The sequence below is a fragment of the Prunus mume genome, linkage group LG6 (genome assembly GCF_029339155.1).
Source record: "Prunus mume cultivar Tortuosa linkage group LG6, ASM2933915v1, whole genome shotgun sequence".
NCBI lineage: Eukaryota > Viridiplantae > Streptophyta > Magnoliopsida > Rosales > Rosaceae > Prunus > Prunus mume.
The window spans coordinates 5,859,440-5,865,439 of record NC_142703.1 but is presented as its reverse complement, the minus strand read 5'-3'; positions in this window follow the sequence as shown (position 1 = coordinate 5,865,439).

Genomic DNA, 6,000 nt, shown 5'->3' with positions numbered 1-6,000 from the left:
CATCCGCTATGCTCTAGTTTCACCTTTATCATTTCAAGCTTTGGCGGCCTCCATTGGCATCCGTGTTTCTGCTCAAACTTGGCATTCACGCTTGGGGCATCCTGCAGTACCAATAATCAAGTTTTTAATTTCAAATAAGAAAGTACCTTCTTGTGGGTCTTCTTGGTTTGCTTTTTGTCATTCCTGTCCGTTAGCAAAAAGTTCTAAATTACCATTTCATACTTCATCGTCTCAGTCTTAATTTCCTTTGCAACTTGTACACTCTGATGTATGGAGTTTTCCCATTAGTTCAATCAATGGATTTCAATATTATCTTCTGTTTGTTGATGATTTTTCACGATACACATGGCTTTATCCAATGAAAAATAAATATGAGGTTCATGGTATTTTTATTCAGTTTAAAACGTATGCTGAAAATTTGCTTTCTTGCAAAATCAAGTCTTTGTAGTGTGATGAAGGAGGGGAATACACTAAAACAGCTTTAAAACAGTTCTTAGCTTCTCATGGCATTCATCAACGCTTTTCATGTCCTAAGCATCCGGAACAGAATGGGTTAACAGAGCGAAAACACCGTCATCTAGTTGATTATGGGTTAATTCTTTTAACTCACTCACATATGCCTTTAAAATATTGGCTAGAGGCTTTTAAAACTTCTGTTTATCTCATCAATCGTTTGCCAACACGAGTCTTAGAACAAAAATCTCCTTATGAGAAGTTATTTCAGACCTCTCCGAATTATGATTTCATTCGAGTTTTTGGGTGTATTTGTTTTCCTCTTATGCGTCCATATAACAAAAACAAACTTGAACCTCGCTCTAAGTCTTGTGTGTTCATGGGATATTCATTAAATCATCTTGGTTATCAATGTTTGGACCTCAGTACAGGACGCACTTACATCTCAAGGCATGTGTTGTTTGATGAAGAGACTTTTCCATTCAAAATTCTCACATCTACTCGGCTGAGCAGTCCTTCAGACCCAGGTGACTCTTCTTCATCTCTCAGTTTTGAATTTTCTGTTTTATCTAATCCCAAAGTTCCAGGACCAAATCCTACTTTGCAGCCTCATATAAGCCCAAATAGTGCGCTCATTCCGTTAACAGCCACAACTTCCAATTTGCAGCCCACTTCTCAACTTCACAACTTAGCAATACCTCATCTACCCACATCAAACACGCCTCCTACACCAGAAGCTGTCACCGTCTTAAATACCTCTACTCCAAACACTATTGTGCAATCCCTTGCTCCCATCATTGAACCACACCCAGTCTCAATTTCTCCTTGGCGGTTCTAAGTTCTATTGATGCGAGCAATTGAAGACACTCTACCGGTGCGCATGGTTACTCGCTCCAGGGTGGCCATCTAAAACGAATCCCAAAGATCGTTTAATTGATGGTTGATGTCTGGAGGTTGAACCCATGTTTTAGCAAGCGGTGAAACAACAAGCATGGCGTCAGTCATAGCTCAGAATTTAGTGCCCTTCAGCGTTGCAGAACTTGGGTATTGGTTCCAGTTGCTTCTCACATGAATATCTTACCCAATAAATGGGTGTACAAGATAAAGAGGAAATCTGATGGTTCGATTAAGAGGTTTAAAGCTCGTTTGGTCCCTAATGGGTTCCATCAGCAAGAGGGTCTCGATTATACAGAGACTTTTAGTCCTATGGTAAAGAATACAACCATTCGGATGGTTCAGAGTCTGGCAATTTTGAATAAGTGGTCGGTACGACAATTAGATGTACAAAATGCTTTTCTTCATGGTTTTTTAAATGAAGATGTTTTCATGAGACAGTCGCAGTGATTTGTTGATCCTCAATATTAGAATCATGTTTGCAGATTGTAGAGGTCTCTGTACGGACTTAAACAAGCTCCAAGAGCTTGGTTTCAGAGGTTTAGTGACTACTTGCTTGTTCTTAAGCTTTCAATAGTCTAAATGTGATTATTCTCTATTAATATATAATCATGATGGTGTTTATTTGGTCTTTGCTAATCTCGTTGGCGATATTTTGTTAACTGGAAATAGTTTACCTCAGATTATGAACTTAATTCGGACTTTGGGTAAGCTATTCTCCATGAAGGACCTTGGGCCCCTCAATTACTTTTTGGGGATTGCAGTCACTTATAAGGGTGATTGTGTTCACGACACAAGCTAAGTATGCAACTGATCTATTGGCATGCACTGGATTTACAGATTGTAAGCCTTTGTCCACTCCATGTGCTTCGGGTCAAAAGTTGAGTATGTATTCTGGTGAACCTCTTTGTGATCCTACTGAGTACATGCAAGTTGTTGGTGCTTTGCAGTATTTAACGATTACCCGGCCTGATCTTTCCTACTCTGTAAATCAAGTATGCCAATTTATGCATTCTCCAACCACAACTCACTGGAAGGCGGTAAAACGCATTAAGTCCGCGTTGTTCATAATAATAGTAACAAGATCAGGATCTATAATGGGGCTTCCTGCGAGTGCAAGATTATCTGCAATCGAGTTGATTTTGTCCAGGTAATCTGAAACGGACAAGTCACCTTTGGTGGTGCGAAGAAGCTCATTACACAGATGAAGGATGCGGTTGTAAGAGGTGGATGCATAGTGAAGTTCCAGGGATAACCAGGATTGACGAGATGTGGGAGACAATGCCATAGTAGACAACACAGACGGAGTGAGTGAGTTGTTTATCCAACTCAATATTGTCTAGTCTTGCTGGACCCAAGAGAGATAAGAAGGGTTGACGACACTTTGGGCACTACTAGGAAGAAACTTAGGAGGACAAAGGATTGGGCCATCAACGTAGCCAAAAAGATCACGACCACGAAGAATTGGAGAAATTTGAGCCAACCACAGTGGGTAGTTGGAGCGGGTCAATTTGATGGTAATGATGGTGGAAACAGCATGTGGAGGTGATGAGGTTGGTTGTTGATGGTGGACGGAGGATTTTGGTCATTGATGTTGTTGGTATTGGGAGGATTTTGGTCATTGGTGTTGGTGGAATTGGGAGGAGTTTGGTTATTGGGAGGAAGGACAGAGCTATCAGAGTTGGCCATGGGAAACGTGGGGAAAAAAAATCGTTAGATAATAAGAGCTCTTGATACCATGAAAGACTTAGAAAATGGGAGAAAATGTCACCCCAGTAACTCTGGTGTAAGCACGTATTTATATTACTCTATTGATAACTTACAATTCAAAATACAAGAGCTGTTCCAATAAACAAAGGATCAGCTCAATTACAAAATAGCATTATCAGCATATCAACTATTCAAATTCAAATCCACAACTGACTTATCAATAACAATCTGCTCGTGACTTGGACTTGGTCTAACAGATATAACCCTCATCTACTCTTTCCTTGGTATATAACTAGTGTACTTGTTTGTTGCCTTGCCCTGCATATACGCATTAGACTCAGTTGTTGTCTTTGCACAACTGAGAAACATATAACAATGCATTATTTGTGAAGTGAATTTCATCCAACTGATATGTAGAACTCGAGGGCAAGCATTATTTGTGACGATTGCTTGAAGGAAAGTTATTCATCTCCAACGCATATGACGTAATTTTTCATCTCTTCAAAAACATGAGAATAGCTAGACTGAAAAAGAAGGAAATCTTAACAATTAGACTCTAAGTATAGATAGGTTTTTTTGTTTTTTGTTTTTTTTTTTGTTTTTGGCATTGTTTAAGGGAGATTCACTATTATACCCAATATAGGGACCCAAATTATTTATAAATATATATATATTAAATGGACTTTAGAAATACACTCAAAGCCCATTTACAACATAACAAATAGGCTTTGAACTTCTACGAATTACAAAACTACCATCGATTTCTTAAAATAAGTCCAATCCAAAAACCTTATAAAAAAAAACTCAAAACACTCAATAGGTCATCAAAGTAATTTAACAATAAAAATTAAATTCAATAGGGCCAACTATTATTTTTTGGGATTTTTTTTTAGTTTATTTATAGGAATTAAATGGTGTAGGGTTTATTTATATCATTAGTACTAAAACTGGATATACAACTAAATATCTTTTTTTTTAATTTTTATAATCATTATTGTAGATAAAGCTAGATTTCAACACACTAACGCATTGAAAGGGTTATAAGGGCACTTCCACAGTAAGGGTTTTCGTCTAGGCAAGAGGGCCCAAGCCCCATTTCGAGCTCATAGCGCGTAGGTGTGGCAGGCGGAGGTGGGTCCCAACAAGTGGGCAAGCCCAAAGGAAAAATGAGCTCGAGCTCGTGGGGGCTCTTGGCGTAATCTAACGTCAACGCTGGATTTCAATTTTTACCTTTGGCGCATATGGTGCCTGTGAGCAGGGAATTTTTTTTAAACTTCGCTCATTGGCGCTAGGCTAAGCGTCGAGCTTTGATTTCCTTCAATGGCTTGTGCAGAGTTGTCTGATTGTTTTTTGTCTTCCAATCCAATGGCTGTCTTTGATTTTGTTCAAAAAATTTGAAAAAAATGGGAAAAAAAGTACCCCAAAATTCTGAATTTTTTTTTTCTATAAATATCTACCAATATTATTCAATTTTCACACCAAATCTTCATACAAATTCTTCTCCTTTCAATATTATTCACTTTCCACACCAAAGTTTCTACTACAAAATTTCAATTGTGTAAAAATACATATGGCATCTTCCATCGAAGCCGAAGGGTAGTGGACAAACGTTCGAAACGGTCAAAATCTTGGCGACGAGGTAAAAATTTCTAGTTGCCATTTTATTCAATTTAATGTATTTTTTTATTTATATTTTCTAGCATTTTCAATTTCATTCTTTAATAGATTATTCAAGGCAAAACAAAAAAGAAGAAAACCATTACACATGGCTCTTCAAGAGAACACTACCGGTCGTCGGTTCCCATGATGCGTTCCATGTCAGAAGTAATGGCACTATTACGTCCTCCGAAGGAAAATACTCCCACATGTCGTGATCTGGTGGAACCGCCTCTGCCAATGATTGAGTCGCCCTTGTACTCGATTGTGTCAGACCATGAGAAGTGAGAATATTTCAATTGTATGATGAGTGAGTAGGTAATTCAATTGTATGATGAGTGAGATGTGAATTTTATAATAAATATGGACATATAGCAACCGAAAATCTTATTTGAAATATGGGATGAGAATTTTATAATAAAAATTGACACATGGCAACCAAAAATCTTATTAGAAAATTTTATCCGAAATATGAGATGAGAATTTTGTAATAAAAATTGACACGTGACAACTGAAAATCTTATCCAAATTAATTGTTTAAGTATAAAAATAAAAATAAGTTAAGGTTGTTTGGGCCTAATTTGGCACACTCAGCCCAATGCTAGAGGCCCAGAAGGATGAGATGAAATTAGACCTAGACAGTTCGGATCCGAATCGTGAACAAAAGCCCAAATCCAAAGGAGGCCCAGCCTAGGATCTGGCTAAGAAAGAAATCAGCCCATGGTCAAACTCAAATTTGGACTTGCCATGATTAAAAAGAAGAAGCCCAAAACAGGAACAGACCCACGTGATTGTTTATGACTTAGAAAAGTCAAAATTTTCAACTAGGGTTAACAAAAGCAGGCAGCCAGGAGGAGACTTCTCTGAATCTCTACCACCAGAAGATCAAAAATCCCTTTATATATATATATTTTTTTTTCTGCTCCTAAGAAAGGCACTATTTTCAAAAGATAAGCAGACTATGCTCTCAAACAGAGATAAGCAGGAGGACAGGGAGTTGTTCAAGTTATAAAATCAAACTGACCATCACGGTTTTCAGCTCTCACAAGGGGCAGTTGGGATTAGAAAGGGGTTAGGTTCTCTTTCAAAATACAAGGAAATGATTGCCATAGGAGCTGACTGTTGAAAGCCTATATACCATAATTGATAAAATCCATTTTTCTTTGTATTTAAAATTGAGAGATCTTTCTGAGAATTTTGCCGCCCATTATTAATAGATTTACCCTACTCCAGAAAACATTTCCTATAAATAGAAGAGAAGGTGAACAAAATCAAGACATCATCAAG